This window comes from Candoia aspera, chromosome 4, assembly GCF_035149785.1.
Source record: "Candoia aspera isolate rCanAsp1 chromosome 4, rCanAsp1.hap2, whole genome shotgun sequence".
Classification (NCBI taxonomy): Eukaryota; Metazoa; Chordata; class Lepidosauria; order Squamata; family Boidae; genus Candoia; species Candoia aspera.
In genome coordinates this window covers 33,616,264-33,640,096 of record NC_086156.1, presented here as the reverse complement: position 1 = coordinate 33,640,096, position 23,833 = coordinate 33,616,264, and the positions used below count along the sequence as shown (strand labels likewise).

The 23,833-nt window shown below is 40.5% G+C and overlaps 1 protein-coding gene across 3 annotated transcripts in view; it reads left to right on the top strand.

Moving 5' to 3' along the window:
* The first annotated feature begins 11,599 nt into the window (after positions 1-11,599).
* The window catches only part of OSBPL3 (oxysterol binding protein like 3), a 107,354-nt gene continuing 95,120 nt past the window's right edge, over positions 11,600-23,833 (top strand). For 2 of the 3 annotated variants that reach the window (XM_063303765.1, XM_063303763.1), the window contains exon 1: positions 11,600-11,725. The gene's annotated coding sequence lies outside the window, so the exon portion shown is untranslated. Of the gene's footprint in view, positions 11,726-12,804; positions 12,918-23,833 lie in introns of those variants that run through there. The other variant, XM_063303764.1, reaches the window with a different exon arrangement.

The following is a 23,833-nucleotide window of genomic DNA, read 5'->3' as shown; positions in this document are numbered from 1 at the left end:
TTTACATGCAGCTTGTGATCAACTACAATTCCAATATTCTTTTTCACAAATATTTTTTTTCTAAGCCAGCCAATATTTCTTGGTCATAAGCGACTTTTTCTTTCCAGCTGCTGCATCACTGCTACATTGAGCTTTTCTCGAGGCGGGGGGATGGGGGAAGAAAGGGAGCAGATAAAGCAGCTGCCTCCCTACTAGGCAATCAGCAGTGCCATAATTTACAGAGCAGAGCAGGTGAACAAATATGAGATTTTATGTGGGCAATTCATTTGCATCAGTTTTGATTTTACCATCGGAAGATGAGACCCCCAGGTCGGAAGATGGTCAAAATGCTACTGGGGAGGAACAGAGGATGAGCTCAACTAGCCCCAGACGTGATGACGCAGCTAGCTCAAAGCCAAAAGGACGGCTAGCGGCCGACAGTGCTGGTGGTGAACGGCGAATCCGATGTTCTAAGGATCAACACGCCATTGGAACCTGGAATGTAAGATCTATGGTAAAGGTAAAGGTTTCCCTTGACGTAAAGTCCAGTCAAATCCAACTCTAGGGGGCGGTGCTCATCTCTGTTTCTAAGCCTTGGAGCCGGCGTTGTCATAGACACTTCCGGGTCATGTGGCCGGCATGACGACTCGGAATGCCGTTACCTTCCCGCCGAAGCGGTACCTATTGATCTACTCACATTTGCATGTTTTCGAACTGCTAGGTGAGCAGGAGCTGGGATTAACAACGGGAGCTCACCCCGCCACGCAGTTTCGAACCGCCGACCTTCCGATCGACAGCTCAGCGGTTTAACCCGCAGCGCCACCGAGCCAGGGCAAATTAGATGTGGTTATTGGTGAGATGTCAAGATTAAAGATAGACATTCTGGGCGTCAGTGAACTGAAATGGACTGGAATGGGCCACTTCACATCAAATGACCACCAGATCTACTACTGTGGACAAGAGGACCACAGAAGAAATGGAGTAGCCTTCATAATTAATAGTAAAGTGGCTAAAGCAGTGCTTGGATACAACCCAAAAAACGACAGAATGATCTCAATTCGAATTCAGGGCAAGCCATCTAACATCACAGTGATCCAAATATACGCCCCAACCACAAATGCTGAAGAAGCTGAAGTAGAGCAGTTCTATGAGGATCTGCAGCACCTACTGGACAACACGCCTAAAAGAGATGTTATTTTCATCACAGGAGACTGGAATGCTAAGGTGGGCAGTCAAATGACACCTCGAATTACAGGTAAGTATGGCCTGGGAGAACAAAATGAAGCAGGACATAGGCTGATAGAATTTTGCCAAGACAATTCACTCTGCATAACAAACACTCTCTTCCAACAACCTAAGAGACGGTTTTATACATGGACTTCACCAGATGGACAACACCGAAATCAGATTGATTACATCCTTTGCAGCCAAAGGTGGCGGACATCTGTACAGTCGTAAAAACAAGGCCTGGAGCTGACTGTAGTTCAGATCACGAACTTCTTCTTGCACAATTTAGGATCAGACTAAAGAGATTAGGGAAGACCACAGATCAGCTAGATATGAGCTCACTAAAATTCCTAAGGAATATGCAGTGGAGGTGAAGAATCGATTTAAGGGACTGGACTTAGTAGATAGGGTCCCGGAAGAACTATGGACAGAAGTTGGCAGCATTGTTCAGGAGGCGGCAACAAAATACATCCCAAAGAAAGAGAAAACCAAGAAGGCAAAATGGCTGTCTGCTGAGGCACTAGAAGTAGCCCAAGAAAGAAGGAAAGCAAAAGGCAACAGTGATAGGGGGAGATATGCCCAATTAAATGCAAAATTCCAGTGGTTAGCCAGAAGAGATAAGGAATTATTTTTAAACAAGCAATGTGCGGAAGTGGAAGAAGACAATAGAATAGGAAGGACAAGAGACCTCTTCCAGAAAATTAGAAACATTGGAGGTAAATTCCAGGCCAAAATGGGTATGATCAAAAACAAAGATGGCAAGGACCTAACAGAAGAAGAAGAGATCAAGAAAAGATGGCAAGAATATACAGAAGACCTGTATAGGAAGGATAACAATATCGGGGATAGCTTTGATGGTGTGGTCAGTGAGCTAGAGCCAGACATCCTGAAGAGTGAGGTTGAGTGGGCCTTAAGAAGCATTGCTAATAACAAGGCAGCAGGAGACGACAGCATCCCAGCTGAACTGTTCAAAATCTTGCAAGATGATGCTGTCAAGGTAATGCATGCTATATGCCAGCAAATTTGGAAAACACAAGAATGGCCATCAGACTGGAAAAAATCAACTTATATCCCCATACCAAAAAAGGGAAACACTAAAGAATGTTCAAACTATCAAACAGTGGCACTCATTTCACATGCCAGTAAGGTAATGCTCAAGATCCTGCAAGGTAGACTTCAGCAGTTCATGGAGCGAGAATTGCCAGATGTACAAGCTGGGTTTAGAAAAGGCAGAGGAACTAGAGACCAAATTGCCAATATCCGCTGGATAATGGAAAAAGCCAGGGAGTTTCAGAAAAACATCTATTTCTGTTTTATTGACTATTCTAAAGCCTTTGACTGTGTGGACCAGAACAAATTGTGGCAAGTTCTTAGTGGTATGGGGATACCAAGTCATCTTGTCTGCCTCCTGAAGAATCTGTATAACGACCAATTAGCAACAGTAAGAACAGACCACGGAACAACGGACTGGTTTAAGATTGGGAAAGGAGTATGGCAGGGCTGTATACTCTCACCCTACCTATTCAACTTGTATGCAGAACACATCATGCGACAAGATGGCCTTGAGGAATCCAAGGCTGGAGTTAAAATCTCTGGAAGAAACATTAACAATCTCAGATATGCAGATGATACCACTTTGATGGCTGAAAGTGAAGAGGAACTGAGGAGCCTTATGATGAAGGTGAAAGAAGAAAGTGCAAAAGCTGGTTTGCAGCTAAACCTGAAAAAAACCAAGATTATGGCAACCAGCTTGATTGATTACTGGCAAATAGAGGGAGAAAATGTAGAAGCAGTGAAAGACTTTGTATTCCTAGGTGCAAAGATTACTGCAGATGCTGACTGCAGTCAGGAAATCAGAAGACACTTAATCCTTGGGAGAAGAGCAATGACAAATCTCGATAAAATAGTTAAGAGCAGAGACATCACACTGACAACAAAGGCCCGCATAGTTAAAGCAATGGTGTTCCCTGTAGTAACATATGGCTGCGAGAGCTGGACCATAAGGAAGGCTGAGAGAAGGAAGATCGATGCTTTTGAACTGTGGTGTTGGAGGAAAATTCTGAGAGTGCCTTGGACTGCAAGAAGATCAAACCAGTCCATCCTCCAGGAAATAAAGCCAGACTGCTCACTTGAGGGAATGATATTAAAGGCAAAACTGAAATACTTTGGCCACATAATGAGAAGACAGGACACCCTGGAGAAGATGCTGATGCTAGGGAGAGTGGAAGGCAAAAGGAAGAGGGGCCGACCAAGGGCAAGATGGATGGATGATATTCTAGCGGTGATGGACTCGTCCCTGGGGGAGCTGGGGGTGTTGACGACCGACAGGAAGCTCTGGCGTGGGCTGGTCCATGAAGTCACGAAGAGTCGGAAGCGACTAAACGAATAAACAACAAAAAAACAGTTTTGATTTTGCTCTTAATTAGCCAACTTGATGTCCTTTGGGGAGACATAAGAGAGAGCTGATCAGACTGCCATAGGTATAAAACAAGCTCCTTTGTTCTAGTTGGTGATAGACAACCTAATCCATGGTTAATAAGTGTTATTTGATTGGAAGAGGAATAGGTTTCAGTGTGGAATAGCTTTCACTCTTTCCTTAGCCTCTTTGTTTTTCTTGCCCACATACTGTGTTAGTGGCAGAAACGTGTGGGAAGGTCCTCCAGCCCTTTTGTGTTCACAATATCCGTTGAATCTCTCAGATTCTGGCACAGATCACAATATTGTTCCTAATGGCATGCCCAGATGAGATGTCAAGGAGAAGATGTCTCTGCTGCTGTTTTTCCAGCTGTAGGTGAATATTTCCAAAAAGGAAATAAAGGAATTGGTCTAAGACCAGGTATAGGTCTACTTTCAAGTTACAATGTTGATTTTCCAGTTTTTGTAACTTGCAATATAATGTTACAGTGTAAGATGTGGTAATTGGTAAGCATCCCAACAAATGTTTCACATACTTGCACACATAAGTGTAAATATTCTACAGCTTCAAAGTATTGCAGTCATTTGATTCCCCTAGGTAAGCTCACCTATCCTAATATTGGTATTCCACTACTGCAACAATGAAAGGAGTTGGGTGAGATCATCTATCAGTTTGGAGTCATCAATATGTTGCTGGTACCCAATTGTATATCTCAACCCCCGGCTGCAAAGGTGAAGCTGTCAATATCCTGTCCCAGTGTCTGGTGCCTGTTTGGGTCTGGAGAGGGAGGAACAGACTCAGTGAGTGACCGTGGCTGTTTGGGCCCTCTAGGTCTGGGATGTTTTTACCTTTGGACCTGGATGGGGTTGCACTTCCCCATTCAAGAGTCATGTGCAACTTGGGAGTCCTCCTAGACTTGCAGCTACTGCTGAAGATCAGGTGGCAGCTGTGGTCAGGAGGCCCTTTGAACACAGGTCCATCTTGTGCACTAGTTCCACACTTTCATTGACCAATGAAGAGGCCTATCTAGATGGTTACCCATGCCCTGGTCACCTATAATGCGCTCTATATGGGGCTACCCTTAAAGACCATATAGAAGGTACAGCAGGTTCCAAATTCATCATTGCAAGCAGTAATGGCTACTTCACACCCATATGTAATCTCTGCTTCATGAGCTGCACTGATTACCAGTTGGCTTCTAGTTGCAATTCAGGGTGCTGGTTGTCACCTATCAAGCCCTTCATGGCACAGGGCCTGGTTATTTGAGGGAGCCCTTGTCTCCAATAGTTTCTGCCTCTCAGATATGATCAGGCAGAGGAGATGCGCTCAGGGTCCCTTCAGTTAAAGACTGGCATCTTGCAGAACCAAGGAAGCATACCTTCTCTGTCATGGCACCACCCATCTCCCCAGAGGTACATATGGCTTCCTCCCTTCAAATGTTCTGTAAGTCTCTGAAGACCTGGCTCTGTTCCCAGGCCTGGTGTTAGGGTGTCTGTGGAGCCCCTGGTAATTTTTCAGTTATCATCAGTGTGTTTCTGCTGGACCTTCATGTTTTCTTTTTTTATATTAAACATTCCTTTAAATTTGTAAACTGCTTAGATTCTTTTTGAAGTCCGGTAGCCTCGAAATCTGATACAGACAAATAAATAGATGACAGATAGGTGATAGAGATGATAGATATAAAGGGGTGTGTGTGTGTCTGATTATAACAGGATGATGGCATTGTTTGGCTGACTTGTGAAATTTACACATTAAACTGTAGCCAGATCCAAACTGAGCCACAGCATTGATATAAAGTGCCTTGTACTAGACCAGACTATTTCTTCATCTAGCTGGGTATTGTCTACTGCCAGTTGTTTTTATTGGAAATGTGAGTAACTAAACCAAAGTCCCTCCCCATGTAGTACATGCACACTAGAGCATTTTCCTCAGCAACCCCCAAGGACCAAAATTGGGTGGCATTTTCTGAGTTTAGTTTTAGTTTTCCCCTTAATAACGTATCAATCATATAAAAACACATTTTGAATCCCTTTCTTATGGTGTCACAATTTCAATGGCACCTAAGCTTGGTTGGTAAAACATGACCTTTTGAACGGCCATTTTTCAGCAAAAGAAAACAAAATGGTCAAAAGCAGAAGAGGCAAGCAACTCTTCTACCACTACATTTCTCCAAACTTTCCAATCTTCCTCTTTCTCATAAAAAGGAGCCACTGAAGATTGGTTATAGACCCTGCAGATTATAGAGTTTTGCCTGTCCATTTTATTTATTTCACTATACAACAAATGTCTTCATTCTGTGAAACTCAAGGTAACACATCTGGATTCCCTGACAATCTCCTATTGATATACCTACAGATGATATCATAGGAGACCTTTTACTAAGTGAGTTTCCAGGTCCAATTCAAAGTGCTGGTGATGATCTTATTAATCTCTATACAGCATAGCATCAGGTTACATCAGGCATCATTTGCCCACCCAGTGAGAACATCTTGGGAACCCCTATTAAGGGCATCCCCTCTATTTGAAGTGAGGGAGACATGGATTAGATGAGAGGCATAGATCCCTTGCAATAACTCCACACTCTTCCACAACAGTCTGTGGCCCAGTTTGGGAGCTGCTGCTTCTGAGGACTGATGTTTGAATTTGGACAGAGGTCCCACTTGTATGCCTTTCCAAGAACAACATGCAACAGTGGTGCACACAAGCAAAAAAATCCATACCTGAAGGTTCTCCTGTGCTTGGAGCAGGATACATATTTCTCTTTTGATTAAATTTGCTGTAATAAAGCTTAACTAATGTGTGTTACTAGCTGATGACTTTTAGTTCTGTATGGTGCTGTAATAAATTGCTCTTTTTTAGAAGTTTTTTTAGCATTATTTCACGGCTTAGGTCAGAGTCCATTTGCTGCAGTGAAATTCCATCTCCCTAAGCGAGGCTATAAAAAGACACTGTGAAAATGCCTTGAAATTAGCAATAATTAAACCAGCCCACTTTATTGTTCATGTGTCCCTGTTGTTAGTCAACCATCCCACTCATCCTCAGCACTTTGGAGTAAAGATTGTGCTCATGTTTGCACTCATCTCATGTTTTGAACACTTTTTTTCATGGGAATATGTTTTCCATATATATTTCCATCCCATTCATTACAACCCATAGCCTAAAATGTTACACATTAACAGATCTCACTGAAAACAGCTTCCAAAAATATGCTGTGGACTACTAGATAAAACAGTCTGGTTTGGGCATGGGAATATTCCATTTATAACTTATAATTATTAATTTATAGTTTGAAATATAGAGGAGAACAGAAAAGGAGATAGAGGCAAGTACAGACAGAAATAATGTTATATCCATTTACTGTAGACCATGGAGGCTATGGGGCTGTGACAAAGACTACTCTCTCTATCTTAAAGATATACAAGTCTTCTTTACACACCCCACAAAACATAAGCAAATTACAAACAATATTTCATAAAACAGTCACAAAGAGAATGGAATTATTTTTTAAAAAATCAGGGAAACTTTCACTAATGGATCCCCATAAAGAATTTTTCAAAAGGGAGCCCCAATTGAAAAGGTTATAGCGTGGTAACTGTTCATCATGCTCCACCAAAGGAATCTGAGGCAGAGTCTCTGATGTGCACCAGAATGTTAGAAAGGAATACATGGGAAAAGGAGGCTTTACCAGGACCAAACAATTAAGGATTTAAAAAGTTGAAACAGAACCTAGAACTGGGTCTTATAAGGTGTTACAGAATCATAGAGTTGGAAGGGGTTATTTAGATCAAGTCCAGCCTCTGCTTGATGCGGAAATCCAGGGGTATCCAAAGGGTGTGGTCAAAAAAGTCAAGATGGTGGTCAGGGTGGTGTGATCAAAGTTCCGCTCGTTTTATTATGTGCATTGTGTGTGCAACACACATAACAAACAGGCTGAGTTTTGATTGCATTGTCCAAGCCACCATCTTGACTTTTTTTTACCATACCTTGGGGACACCCCCACTGAAACTGAAATTAAAGCATCCCCTGTCTAGTCTCTCCCTGAATATATTGTATCTAGTGCAGAAGAGCCCACCACATCTCCAGATAATCATTTCCACTGTTAAAACTGCTCTTTCTCTTAGGAAAATTTTTAACTAACATTCTATCAGAAGTTAAATTCATTATTCCATGTCTTCCCCTCTGGTACAAGAGAGAACATTCTTTCAGCTATTTGAAGCGTGTTTTTGTATTCCTGACCTCTGTCTTCTTGACCCAGAGCTAAATTTATCCAGCGACTTTACTTTTTTCTTTTTTTAATGTTCCCTGACCACTGTTGATGCCATTGTCTGAAACTGCTCCAGCTTGTCTGAATCCTTTGCAAAGTGCAGTGCTCAAAACTCAAAATGGGGTCTGACCAGTACAGAGTAAAGTGAGCTATTACTTCCCATGATTTGGAAACTATCTTTCTTCAGCTTAGTATTGCATTTGTCTTGTTTGCAGCTACATCTCACTGTTGACTCACATTCAGTTTGTCATCCAAATCAGTTTGTTTTCTGAAGAACTATTGCCAAGGCAAGTATTCTCCATCCTATACCCATGCATTTGATGTCTGTTCTTTAATGAAACAGAACCTTGTGTTTATCTTCATGATGTTTCATTCTGTTACTTACAACTCATTCTCTAATCTGTCAAGGTTATTTTGAATTTTAACTATGGTATGGTTTGGTTTGGTTTGGTTTTTGATGCCTTTGAGTCAGTATTGACTCCTGGCAATTGCCTGGACAAGTCCCTGCAGTTTTCTTGCAAGACTTTGGAAGTGGTTTGCCATTGCCTGTTTCCAAGGGCTGAGAGGGAGGGACTGGCCCAAGGTAACCCAGTTGGCTTTGTGTCCATGGGACTAGAACTCACAGTCTCCTGGTTTCTAGCCTGATCCTTAACCAATACAAATTACACATTTGATAATGCAAATGTGAAAAGCATTCCTTCTACCTTTTTATCCAAGTCATTAATAAAGATGTGGAAGAGCACAAGGTCCAGGACTGAACCTTGTGACACCTCCAAATTTATGAGAAACCATTACAATCCCTCTTTGAGTATGTTTTTTGAACCAGCTATATATTATTTGTCATGCCATCTAGTCCATACTTAACTAGTTTAGATGAGAGATACCTGCTGAGAATCCCCCTGAATAAACACATATCCTTGATATATTACCTTCAATCCACTTTTCCAGTCCTTTTTTTTCCCAAAATAAATCTGGCTTGTCCTTTTGTTATAGAAGTTTGAATAAATTAGAAAAGTAGTATGTTCATAAATGGATCTTCTGACTGGCTTTATTCCTATCTCCATCAGAGATGGAATGTATTTCACCTTGAATTTAAAGCACACTCTATCACAGAAAGAAGGGAAGGCCTTCAAGTTTCACCAGTTTTTAATTTCCAATAAATATGAGAACACAGTTCTTGTGCTTGCTGAATTTGGGGACTTAAAGTTGAAGAAGAAAAATTCAAAAATGTCTTAGCAACTGGGTTTGTAGTCACTAGATCACCTTCCATTTGATTTCGGCTTCCATTCCCATCAGCCTTAAGCAACAAGGCCAGTAGTAAAGGATTGTAAGACCTGCATTGCAAAATATTCTGAGAGTTGAAGTCCACACATCTTAAAGTTGCCAAGTTTGAAAAACACTGATCTAAATACTAGCTAGATCTGACCCTGCTTAGTTTTTCTGCTTATCTGTTCAATATCTGCCAAGGTCATCCAAGTGCTGCTGCAGCATCTTCAGTGGTTTTACATTCATTCTGTTACTAATTCGGAAGGCAGTGAGTTCTACAACTAAACTTAAGCTATATTTTGCTTTATTTTCCAGAACAGTGATTATGATTTTCAGCAGCTTGGGCCGCAAACACAGACAGTATCATTTTAACACAGAAGAATAAAACCTGAACCCTTAACAGCAAATTTTGAACACTGCCAATTTATAGGCTTATCCTAAATCAGCAAGAGACCAGCTTTTTGCCTGCACCCAACAAGAATGGCAAGCAAGGGTTTTTGAGAGCGAGAGGTGGAAGAATACAGAGATACATATCCACATTAATATGTATTTGTTGTTGTTTTGGCCCCTTCAAATCAGTGTTGACTCCTGGCAACCACCTGGACTAGCCCCTGCAGTTTTCCGGGCAAAGTTTTCTGGAAATGATTTGCCATTGCCTTCTCCCTAGGGCTGAGAGAGAGTGACTGGCCCAAGATCACTCAACTGGCTTTGTGCCTAAGGCAGGACTAGAACTCACTGTCTCCCAGTTTCTAGCCTGATGCCTTAACCCCTACACCAAATTGGCTCTCTTAATATTTATTTAGGCACTGACATTTACATCCTTAGCCTGTGTTCCCACTTATACCTGTTGGAAGGAAATCTTACTAGGTCCGTTCCGAGCTGGGAATGAAAGTTCTTGGGTGATTGCTTGAACAGAGGTGATTTTATTTCCCAAGAGCAGGTACAGAGTATGCTGGTTAGAGGTGGCCACACTTATATTTCCCCCACAAGCCCTTATATAGGAGTGCTTGGCTGTTGTTATGTAAAAGTGTTCCCATCCTCTAGGAACTTCTGAGAAAGTGCCGTTTATCAGATTTCAGAGAGGAGGCGCTCTGTGGTCAGGCTCCCTGCTGTTTGTGTTTCCTGTTCTGATAGTCCAGGTTCCCTGCAGGGCTGTGACCTTGTCACCTAGTCTGGATTGTTCACCTTGGAAGGAATCTTTTGTTAATTGATTATGGAGGTCTGTTTGGCTGTTCACCTGAATGGGCTCTGCTAAATTCTGTGAATGAGCGACCTGTTGTCTTACAAGATCTCTGATTAAGTCTGAAGGGAATCTTCTGCCTAAACAGTTGGGGTTTCCTGTCATATTTTAATTTTCTGGCATCCCCTTTTGCACTGAACCCATTCTATTTTGTAACTTTTAACCTTTTACCTTGCTCAAGGGGAAGGCAATATTGCAGGAAGGCAGTGGTCTGTGGGGAGACAAGATGGCAGGCAGGGAGAGATCTTAATTTCTTTCAACATACCTAACTATTGCACAAACACGCCACGACAGTACCTTGTTTGTGCCATGTCCCCATCATGTTGTTTCATCTTGTCTGCAATCCATTAATGAATTTGTCTAAAGATGTCTTTACACCTGGTGTTTAAAGGAATATTTTCCTCCAGGTTCCATCACTGTCCAAGGGAAGCCTCCAGAAGTGTAAAATCTGTTATGCTTCGTAACCCACTTGTCTGGAGGGAGGACAGTGACTGGGAACAGAGGTATTAGAGCAGGGGCCTGTGGGGGGATCAAAAAAAGTCCATACAAAGTCCAAGCCTTTTTCATATGCATGTCACACATGTTTAAGACTCCCATCTGGATACTTCTGCAGGCATGAAAGCCAGCTGGGTGACTTTGGGCCAGTCACAGTTGCTCAGCCCAGTGCACCTCACAGGGTTGTTGTTGTAGGAAATAGGAGGCAGGAGTATCAAGTATGTTTGCCGCCTTGAGTTATATATAAAAAAGGTGGGAAACGAGGAGAAGAACTATAGGAATAGCAGATTTTATGCCACTAGCATTTCTGGTCTGCTCTAAGATGGATAGCCCTGTAACTCAGTTCGGAGACAGACCCTTTCATAAACCCAAACCCTGCACAAATCCCAGTATTTCCGTGTTGTTTTCTGTGGTTTGGAAATAAACTTCGGTAACCCAAACCAAAACAATGCTTTGCATGGAGTAATGGCTGCTAAAAACCAATCGTGTATTATACTCGGTAGTTTCGCGGAGGGGTAAAGAGCTGCCAGAAGGAATCCGTCTGAAATGCCCTCACCCCTCCAGCCAAGCCAAGACAAGACTTGAATGATGCTCCGGCGTTGACGCGATTACTTGAAGAATGCAAGGCGAAACCCCGCCCCTTTTGAGAACAGCCAATAGGAACCGCAGCCTTAGCAGAATCTGGGCGGCGCTGGCAGAGCCTTCCTTTTCTTACTGCATTGAGGGAATCCATAGAAAGACAAGGGGACATCGAAGCAAGTATTCAGAACTTTGAAATGAGCCCGGAGCGATCTGAGCATGTCTGGGGCTGTTTCCTGCTTCTTAATAAAAAATTAAGGTACACCTCTGAAACCTTTTCTGCATTTTTCCTCCTTCCCTCGGTTTATCTGCGGAGTGGTTTTAAGGTAACGAAGGGCTATTTTGGTCCAGCTGGCCATGCTTGTCTCGTCACTGCATACAATTTCCTTGGGGTATGGAAGTGAAGGAAGGCTTGTTTTTCTCAGACTCTTTTTAGCTTTTCAGCCTGGTTACGATCCGTTTAAGGTCGTCTCCTTTGCCAATATTCCTCCACTAAAACGCCTTTTCCTTTTTGCCTCGTGCAAGAGACCACTGCTGTTTAGTGGTGCTACGTATTCCTTGCTTGTAGTGAAGTAAGTTACCTTGGAAGGACACTCGGGGAGGGCGAGGTATTCTGGAACCGCGTGTTTCTTAAAACCTGACTGTTGTTTTACGTTAAAAGAATAAGAAGTTTGCATGTGTTTGTGGCAAAGCCCAAGTAATTATGGAAACTAAATCATAATTAGATCATAAGATAAGGAAAAGATGCAGAGATTAGTTTGCTGAACTGAAATTTTGACTTTGCACAAGGCGCAACCGCTCTTCCCCTATACTTAAATTATCTGGGTCTCTTTGAGCTTAAATTTAAACCCACCCACGGTTTAGGCTAAGCATCTTTTCTTCTTAACTTTGGAAAAGGCGCAGTTAGGGTGAACCGTCGTTGCACTTACCCCGCCGGCAGGGTCACAGGTTCTTTGACTTGCTGTCAATAGATGTCTGCCCGCCCGCATCATATCGCCTCTTGCTACCTGCCCTAGAAACGCTGCTTGCTGACATCATGGAAACACCCCGCCGCCCGGGAAAGCGCGTGCAAACACTCCGTTGCGCTATTCGCTCTAACGATTCCATTTGGTCAAAACAACTGTCAATCAATGGAAACGATTCTCTGGCCCCTCTGAAGACTCCCTTGGAACCGAAATGGGCCGACCTCAGAGGCCTCACCCTTGTTCCTGGTGGGTAACAAGTCCACAGGTAGCGCTGCTTAAAGTGAGTATCTTTCCGTTTGTCGCTCCCGCCCGCCCTGTTGTTGCGGGAGGCTGCCCACCAGTACTTCTTTGCTTTCTAGCTTTGGCAGGTTTTTTAGAAGTGGTGAAAAGCCTCTTGGGTGTTATTCTCTCCACGCCAAAGATACAATAGCTTGGAGAAAGGTTATACTCGTCCAACCTAGGTTTCAGGTTGCTGCCAGATCTCAGGTAAGGATAAAATTCTGCTTCAGGAAAGCTTGTTACTTCTTCTGGTAGATTTTTAAAAATGATATAGGAGGAACCAGGAAAGGAACTTTCACCATTCTGAATTTTGCTACAACTGACATATTTCTCTTTCCTGTTCGGTTGTGTTTCCTTGCTTCTCTCTGTTTATTCATTTTGTATGGCAAATGTAGTTTTATAAATAGCTTTGTTCATGCCTAGATAATTTTACCTATATAGCTATAAATGGGGAGGCCAAAATCTAAAGTGGATTCTTGTAGATTAATAAGGGGGTACCTCTAAATGCAAGAGGCAGATCACATACATGACTGTTCTTTAATAGGGCTTTCAAGGCTTTTAGCTGTTTCCTTCTGAGAGAAGGATTGCTGGTCTAGATGGTTAGGTTGGATCCAATAAAACAGAGTTTTTCTTCTAACCTGGTTTGTTACATGGTTAGGGAAGTTACATTGAATCTTAGTGAAACTTCTGGGTGGGGCTAATGGAAGCTGTAGTGACATCTCCTGAAAACATCAAGTTGCTCTAGGGAAAAACTGCCCTAGTGAGTGAATGGGGTGGTTAAGAATCTCAGGCTGAAAGTCATCCCCTCACCCCCAATAACCATGAAGAGACCAATTGTCAACCAGGATAGCAGCTAATAGGACAGATAGCTCTTTCAGGACTGACCTTACCATACAGAGATCCATCCTTCAAGCAGTAATTTTAAAAAATTAAAAAAAGATTTTAAAAATCTTTATAGTCAACAACCAGCTGGGTATATATGGTTCATTTTTTAACTAAATACACTACTTTTTTCAGAAAGAAAACAATGCTTATTTCCTGGTAACATCTAACTATCTAACCATATCATCTCATAAAGCCACTTCCAAGGTACATCATTGAGAGACATTTGTATTTATCTCAGTGGCTTCTCATTTCTTGGCTGCAAAAAATAGGCAGAGGACCTGTGGTAACAGAGAACCTGTGAATTTGTTGAAATTTCAAGAGGTCTAAGTCAGAGGACTTCTGAACAGAGGCCTTCAAAGTATCCAATCAGCTGATCTGTGTATCTGCTGTGTCTATAAGATGATAGAGGTTTTGGAAATTTCTATTCAAATTTCTTCTAACCCAAATAGTAGGCTGGAGTTAGCAGAATCACAAGGTGGGTGGCACTTTTCATGCTGGGCCTTATGCTGAGAAATGTTTATGCCTCTTTATATTATTCCACAGATTAAGAGTAAGACACTTTCAAGTATGGTTCAAATTGCCATTCTGATTCAGTCTAAACCTTTCTTTTCTTCACTTTATTGCAGTTCTGTATAGCAAGCCTGAATGAGTTCATTTAGTAAATGCAAGACTAAATCACTAACCCATCAACAATATCCCTATCACCAAAATTTGAGTGCAATGTTTTGAGGATCAAGATTGTCCAAATAAGAAGAAACCATGTGTTTTGTTAGCCTTAATACACCCTTTTTACTTCAAAATGCTTTTTTAAATGTTCCTCCCTTCAGAGATGTCACCATCACGCTCCTGAAAGCTCTCACAGACTAGGTTAAAAAAAAAAGTTTGACTCAGTCACAAAAAGATTGCCCACCAAGATGCAGAAATATGGATATTCAGTTTCCCTAGTTTGCTTGTGTACTAGCTTTTAGCTAGAATTGAAACTCATGAGCAGTTGTTCTGGTTTATTTGCATTCCCTTAACAGATATAAATTTTGAACATCATCTCTGCAATTCATACTAGGATTTTTAGAGAACAATATCTGACATTACCTTATTTCATCTGCTGCTTCATGCATATATTTTCAGTCATTTTGAAAGCATTATATTTTGGGGATTTTAACAAATTGCTCCCAGAAGATCATAATATATATGTTTCTTTGTACTGAAATGCAGCTGATATTAGATTAATTGCTTTACTAAGCCTGTGTTTCTAAAAATTAATCTTATATTGCCTGATACATTGGGAGGGGGTGTGTGGAAAGGTGAATTTCCAGGGAGAATTCAGCAGGGAACCACTTCAGATGTTGGCCTCTGACTGTGCACCTTGGAAATAACAATGGACAGCCAGCTGGCTATTGATTGTAACTTCAGAGGCTTTGAGAATAATTGTATTTTTCCTGCTTGCTGAAAGTGCTCGTTCTCCATTTGGGGGTTAGATTCATTATTCCCTTCTCTTTGCTTGATACTATATTATGGGGGTTGGGAATTAAGAGGTAATTAAATCCAATTATTTGGATATGGTTCACAAAGCAGTATAGAATAACTTCCTAGTCACTTGGAAATTCTGGGAATGTGGGCTGATCCCACTGTTCAGCTAACCATGGCATCTCTGAAGTGTTTCAAGTTGATTGGTGTTGGGTTCTTACTTTGCACAATACTGGTCAGTAGTGTCAAATACAACTATGACACTCACCACAATGGAAATGAAAAAAAGAAGAAGGGCTAGAACTTCTGCTTTGAATGTTAAAGATCCCAGCATTTCTATGGAGAACTAGGGGAAAATAACTGTCTCAAAACTTTGAAAAGTTGCTGCTAATTCTTATAGGGAAATGTAATGCAGTTTCTAGTTTTCATATGTTGCTTGGATCAAATGACAAAACCCAGGCAATAGATTTTACTTGTTTTTGGATTATTAACATGTGTCTCAGATTATAGCAATATTGTGTTGATTAGAAAACTTATTATCTGCTTTCTTGAGTAGGAAAGTTGCAGGAGGAAATGCTTACCTTTTGACTTCTTTTGATAGCCTGTAGATTTCCAAACCAAAGATTCTAATTCCTCTTTGTTTCAGAAGAGTTTATATATCAGTCTGGGTGTTTACTGCCAAAGGGATGACTAAATAAAATAGTCTGTGGTGATCATGAGTCTATTTCTAGTTGTGCTTCAAATGACTTAATCACCATATTACCCAGCTTAAACTTTGTTACTCCCTATATAATGCTCAAGAGCTGTAGTGCATCATTTATTTGGGTCAAAATTCTATGTGACATAAACCCCCAGTATATTTACACTTCAAGTTGTGAAAAAAGATCTAAACATTGTGCAGTTCATGTAGCCTAGATCTTTTAGCCTTGTTATCCATTTGTGGTCCTTGCCCATCATAGTTGCATTCTTTCAAAAAGGTTTGTGCATGCCCTGTAATTTCCTCTAAAATCCATTCTTTGACCTGCTGCATTTCAGATGTGTTTAGATTGCAGATTATAACAAGTTGTTGAAAGCTGCCCATCTCTTCTAGTTCTCCAGCCTTTACAGTCCTCAGAGACTATTTTGCAAAATTAGCCTAAGACATGAGCTATAGAAGCTGATGGTCACATTGGGCCCCACCAAGACTCTTGTATTAAAAGGCAGGCAATTTGTTTTAGTATCAAAACATCACAAGCACCTCTCCTCCTTCCTGTCGTATTTGCTTCCATTTCTTGACCACCAGAACCAGCTGCCTGAGGAATGTAGCTTCCACTCTTCCTGTTAGTAGGGCTGATCTTGGGGGATACATGCACAAGAGAATTATATTGTTTGAGCTGAACTACTTCTAGTTAGTACTTGTCACACCTTTGTACCTGAACTTTAATTATTATCTGGTGCTTTCATAATGCCAGATTTTATTTTCTAGGTTTGTATAGCGTTATTGCCTATGTTATAATGGAGAAATTGCTCAATGAAAAAGCTATTACTCTGAGAATAAATTAATCCAAGGAAGGCCAAGAAAAGCTTTTGCAACTGTGGTAAACCCAGGAACTTGTTGACTGCTTGCAAAGCACAGGAAGTATAGATGACGTCTGAAATGAAGCTGATTTTTTTTAAAAAAATGCTTTACATGTTCTGCTTGAGACCGACAAAACATTTACAAATTATAGTACTATTTGTAAGACAGGGTTTGTCTGTTTTAAAAAAATGTTATCTTGATATAGCTGTGAGCCTGCATGTCAAAACATAAAAGTTATGCATCAGTAATGTGTACTTCCTAAACTTATTGGCAAGATGTTTATGAGTTAGATGAAAATGTAACAATATTTGATCATGTGTAGATTTTTTTTTCAAGAATTTAACATCCCAAGTTTTGAAAGGAGAGAGGAGCATACATAGTGATGGATTCTCCTGGCTTCTTAAAACCAAATTTCATAACATGTAACACAGCTTGCTTGGTCTTGTGCCCAGTGGATATGTGCTGGCTGGGATTTATGTTGCAGTGCAATAGCTCTGTAAAGCTGTGGTGTGGAGATGACTTTAGGAGTAGCCACCATAGTGAATAACAATTTGCTATATATTCAATCTGCTTTCAAATTCAGTTCCATGGAGGATTGTAGTAATGTTACTTCTAGTATTTGTAATCTACCCTTCCTCTATGGAGCTCAGTCATTACAGCAGTATCCATAACGAATCTCAGTGACACCAAAATGACAACCTGTTCATGACATCATTATGCAAAGGATGAAGCTTAGTACTTGCGTCACAACATCTGATACCAGTACATCAATTGTATCATTTTATTTGTTTCTACACTATCCACCTTTATAGATTTGAGACAATGCTTAGTCAGAGTAACAATGAAGTCAGTTAGTCTGACCTAAACTAACCCAAGACAGCTGTTGTATGAGCAGCACTCATCTCTGTGAAATAAATACATTTACAACGTCTTCTTGAAGGCTAAGAGGTTGAGGGCATTGTGTATCTCTGGAGGCCAGGTGTTCCAAAGGGGTAGGGCAGCCCTTGAGAAAGTGTGCCAACAAGCCCCAACTTCTCTCTCCTTCTATGTGGTTGGGACCCTCAGCATAACCAACACTCTGAATTGGATGTGTAAACAACCAATGATTCATGCAGCAACATGCTACCCTTGGCCCCTTATGGATGTGAGGTCATAAAAGTAGTTCTTCCATTTAATTTATCCAACAGACCTGTGAGTTGAATTCAGTGAAGGTGAGAAGTACACGTGGAATACAATCAATGTATGCTAGAGTATGATATGCTTGTTTATAACATAGTGTGTTATTGTTACAGCCATTTATGGATTATTCACTCAGCCATGGTTTTTAAAAAACTGATTTGTGGATCTACCTATACTGTCACTACACAGTGAACTTTATAGATGAACTGGATTTGAAATGACATTTCCATAATCCAAGTCAAGACTACAGCCAGTCCAGTCTAGTGTCTGTCATTACATTAGTTTTATCATGTTAGTTAGGATAACATAGAAGAGGAGACATGTATAGATCTTTTTGTGAAGTTGAAAGGATTTGGCTGGAACTGTCTTACCTTCCAGCTTTATCATTTCAGTGTTTAATTTGCAAATGAATGTAGCATCTCAGGTGCCCTTCAGCAGCAGTCCTTGGCTGCACCAGAGGCACTTTTTTATGATGCACTCCCATGTGGTCACCTTCATGGGAGTGCATTACAAAAAAGCAGCTCCCATGTGACTGAGCGTGGCCTATTTCTATGGTACATATCTGATACTTCAGCTGTTTTGCCCTGTTAAGATACTCAGCTTTCATGTATTTAGGTCTTTGCTATTTCTCTCTAGTTTTCCAAGCACATTCCTGGCTTGGAAACACTTTTAAACATGGCACTGGCAGTGATTTAGTTAAATCACTTGATATAGATAAGTAACAGCCAGAATATAATTTATGGTGTTCTGCTTAATTTCTGGTTATATCTTTAAAAGCAACTACAAAGAGCCAGTATATAATTTATGGTGTTCTGCCTAATTTTTGGCTGCAGTATCTTTAAAAGCAGCTACTGTAAAACCAACACATGAAAGGAAACTCAGAGCAGAAATGTTCCATGCCATAAAACATATCCTGAAATGACACACACCTTAAAGGTCATTTGTACTACTACTTGAGCCTAGTGCAGTTTCTGTGATTTTAATTGGGCTGATCTGGAGTAAATGGGTTGTGATTGCAGCCCAGATTTGCAGGACCACTTCTTATGAGTTGTTGAAGTTAAGCCAACTTTTTCATAGGCAGATGGAACAAAGCACTGAGTTTCTGGTCCACTTGGCATTGAAAAGTGGTACAAACACTTTAGAAAGATAGTTTATTTGGTCAATGACCAGCAACACACTTTAGAAAGAAAACACAAAACTGCAGTAGTGGACTATTAACTTGGAGCCACACTGCTAATAGTGAATGAGTACTTTTCTTGATCATGTGGAATGGTGTAGTAAAAACAAAATTAAATGTATAGTTCCAAAACAAGGGACTGAAAATGAAGACAGGGATGCAGGCTTATCACCATAATCTGTAGCATGCCTAATAAAACTGCATGATTCTCAAAAGGGGTAGTAGTGTTTTAGTTGCAGGGGAACTATTAGAAAATCTGTGTTTGGTAACTTTCATCATTGTTTCTCCATTTTTCATCACTTCTTTATGAGAGTTGCAGCTCTGCTAAAACAGTGAAAGAGCTTGCATACTGTTGGCCAACATGTGCTGTTAGATTTTAGCTGTATTGGTTCTACCTTGCAGCCCATAAGACATCTTACTTCAATAAACAATTTCTAAGAGAAGATTCAGCATTTTGCTGATTTGGGCAGACACAGATCTGCAGAATTATCTCTCCCCAAATAACAAAGACATCAAAACACAATATAAGTTATAAGTAAAGAGTTTGCAAAGTGGATGCTGCTTGAAATTAGGGTGTAAAGGACTGCTGGAATAAAAAACTGGGTCTGCAGTTACTAGTGCTGACTGCAAAATAGATTTTTTACTGCTGCCTTAATTCACATTCCTGGATGGAATCAATAGTGCCTCCTGCCTTTCAGGATTGGGCTAATATTCCAAGGTACCTACAAACTTTGGAAGGGCAACTTAGGAAAGAATGCTTCTGAACCACATGCTGAATCAAAATGAATCCAGAGCAGGGTTTTTCAAAATTGTTGCAGCCATGGAATTTTTTTTTTAAATGTCCTGGTAACCCTGGTCAAGAGGAATAGGGCTTCTGAATGTCAGTTGACAAGCCCATACTTGTTGCAAAGGATTAAGCCTTAGTCCCATGCAGAGAGTTTTTTTCCCCCTTTAGTCCTGCAGAACCCATTCAACAGTTCTCAGAATCCAGTTTGAAAAACCCCATTTAGGACATTTTCCTACTGAAACAAGTCTGTGACTAAATCTTGTTCCACCATTACAGGCTGGCATATTTCTTGTGGCATCAGCTTTCTTATTCAAGAACTTATGTACTGAATACATGGAAAGAAAGTAAAAAAGGTTGATGTTTATGGAAGGCTAATCTACTAGCTCAGTGCTGTTTTAGTTCTTTCCATCAACATTTCTTTCTTATGGAAAAACCGAGTTAGAGTTTTTTGCAAAAACTGTAATTCCATAGGAAGGAACAATTTTTTAGGAATGTGTCCCTATCAAAATAAATCAATAATTTGATTATGATGATTCCAAAATATTGGCAGCTTGCTCAGACACTGAGCAACTGTCTTTCAGAGTCATCGATTATGCAAACCAAAACTTCTTTTCTAAATGATTATACAAAAAATAAATGTCTGCAAAATAAAATGCAATGGAAGAGTTGTTGTTGTTAGTTGCCATTGAGCTGTTTATGACTCATGGCGACCCTATGTATAACAGAACGAAATGCTGTTCGTTGAATACATATGTATAAAGAAAGGGGTATTTCACAACATCTCTACTCTGCAAGAGGTAGTGTGGTTGTGAACTAGGTTCTCACCCCTTCTAGTTTTGTTCTCATAACAAGTACTATATTTATATAAACTGTGGTGTTTTTCTTCCCTCCCATATTGTTTTATAACTGAAGGTCATTCTAGATGTGCTGAGATACAAAAAAGACCTGCAAAATCAGTAAGATAGATGGGTTTTTTCTGCCTAATCTCCTGGGCATGGGTTATCTTAAATTCAGGGTTTTCTCTTTTTGGGGGTGGGGGTTATTAAGGCTCTGCAAAGATCTGATGATGGTTTTGTTGAATCACCTCTTCCATATGAGCTACTGAATTGGTTTGGTGCATCAAACTGAATCTGGCGCCCTCAAATGAATTGGAAGAATCTATGGACCTTTGTGCATTCATATATAGACTTCAGTCTGATACTGTTCTTTTCAAATTCCGATCATAACTGATTCACACAACCCTAGTGAAATACTGGATGGGTAGCTCAAGAAATGAGTGAAATGCCCCTCCACATATCTTTGCACAGCCACAATAAATACAGTGCTATCAGAGGCATCTGCAGAAGTGATTGCGGGAGGGTGAATTATGAAAGCAGTGTCACAATGACACCATGCAAATTCTTTCCCTTTTGTATGGGCCTTACCAGAGCTTATGCTGCAACATTGTTTTTGTCATTTTGCCTTTGAATAAAGGTTTGTGTTAAAGTACAACTTACTTGATATCTACAGGTAGTCCTTGCTTAACGACCCTAATTGGGACCGGAATTTCCATCACTAAGCAAAGGGGTCATTAGGTGAAACATCACGTAACCACACCACATAGTGATGGCACTTCCAGTAGCCCCTGTTGTGGTTGTGAGGCTGCTTCTGCCTTGCTGTGCTGGCCTCCACTACCACTCCACCCCACCTGCCCTTTTGGCTGCCCTGCATTCCACCACCCCTGCTGCCCTGCACTCCGCTGCCCCCCACTGACCTTTGCCATCTTCTTCCTCCCACTGCTGACAAGATGCACCCAGCCTGGCCCTTCACAAGGCAGCTACTGGGAGGAAGAAGATGGCAAAGATCAGCTGGGGGTGGCAGGAGCAGCAGAGTGCAGGGTGCCAAGGGGTGGCAGAAGGTGAGGCGGCCAAAAGGGCAGAGATGGGAAGATAGGCGAGGAGTTGAAGTGCACCTGCGGTTGTAAATGCAGGCGGGATGTCAAGTGCCCAATCTTTGATCACGTGACCACCAGGGTGCTGCAAGGCTGTAACTTTGAGGACTGGTCATAAGTACCATTTGTTCAGCACTGTCATAACTTCCAATGGTTGTTGACGAATGTTCATTAAGTGAGGACTACCTGTATCTGTATTTAAAGTCTATAAGTTTGTGGGCATGTGAAAATAATTCACTGGGTATTTTATTTAGTTTTAGTTTTATATTAATTTTATTTTCATCATGTATCTGGGCCTTTAATTTGTTCTGGGCCTCAAGATGGCTTTGCTACATATTGTGGAAATCTCACTAGATGCTTTCTTTTAAGCATATTGCTCTAGAGCATCTTTAAAAATGAACAAGCTAAAACAAAATTTGCTATCAGAATTTTATAATACTTGCAGAAGTTGTAATTTCTGACATGGATGGAAATACAGAAAGGAAATATTACGCTTCAGCTACTGAATGATTCTTGTAGTTTAGATTTGATTCAATGGAAGGTGTCTACTATTTATTAATCATGATTTAAATAACCTAATTTTCACTTGGTCATCTTTAGTAGATATCTGTGGGACTTGCACAACCCAAACATGCTTTGAATTATCTGTATTTTTTGGTCTGGTTCTATGTTTATCAGTGCCCATGATAACGCCACAATGTAACTCTTATTTTCTTTCTCAAATTTTACAATTTTGGTTTTTTTTTTAATTTTCCAATAGCAAGTTATTAACATACCTATCTTTAGTTTCAGATATTACGACTTTCCATTGATCCTACTTGTGGTTTGATGCAAATCATCGTTAATAAAATAATAACATTACTGATACTTCCCCCCTCCCTTTCTTCATCTTCATGAGAACTAGAGAGGGTGTTGTCTGAAGTGTTTACTCAGGTTACATTCCTACCCCAGATTTAGACTTCTGTTATCTGACTGTTGTCTTGATATTGGCTCTTTCCCCTGTCTCTTAAGGCCATTCCCTCTGCCCTAAGTATAGATGTTGAAGTTTTGGATGGGACTTTTATCTGCTGAAACATTATATAAAATGTAAGTCCAGTTCTCTAAACTTCTGTCTTGTAAATCCTTTGTATCATGAATTAGTGCTAATGTATACCTCATTTATAGAATTGTCTCTGTTCATGCCAGAGTTTTTATGGGACCTAATTATAATACCATAGTCTTTTCCAACCAGATAATATCCTATACATGTGCTAAGACTACAACCATCAGAAAAGTAGTGCTTTTATAGAATTACAGGACTTGTACATCTCAGCACATCTGGAAGGCATCACATGCAGGCTTTAGTCCTGCAGCAACCTAGCTCTTGCATTATATTTCTCTGGATCATAATGTTTTATAGGTTAAGCATAGTGAAAGGAAAGGAGAGAGAGCACTGTTGCTACGAATTCTACTTCTTATGCAAGAACATTTCTGTTGTCTTCCTACTTAGAAAGTTAAAGAAGTACACTGGGGCCTAAAATAAGTTTTGAGACCTTTAAACATTGAGATTAGACAACCCTTCATTCAAGTCTTGGCTTGGATATAAGGCTAAATAATAACATTATAAAGGATAAGATGAAGGGAACCCTTCCCCACAGTTTGTCACATCAGTTTTAACTATGATTTAATAAAATCAGCTTCAAAGCATAGTTTATGAAGGTGGATTGGCTTTGCTAACTATAAAATTATAGTTGAGTATGATTCAGAATTCAGATTACATTGGCACAATAATTCTAAAAGTGAGTTGGAAAGCCATGACTACAAAGTGATCAGTAACTCATGTTAATTGAAGAACGAAGAATTAAATGAGAATGAAGGCAGTTATATGCTTTCTTACCCCCCTCCCCTTTTGTTGTTGCTGTTAGCCTTCCAGTAGAAACATGGAGCAGGAATGTGAAATGAGCAGTCAAATTTTCCCCAGGTTGGGAAATGAAGAGAGGTAGGGATATTGTAGGATATTTTGAGTTTTGATCGTTTTGTGCTGTGTCCCATCTGCCAGCATGACTCCAAGGTTGGAGATTCCAAGATTTGGAAAACCCTAACATTGAGGCTAGCTGGAAATAAAACCAAAAGTTGGATTTTCTTCTCCAAACCTGGATCTCTG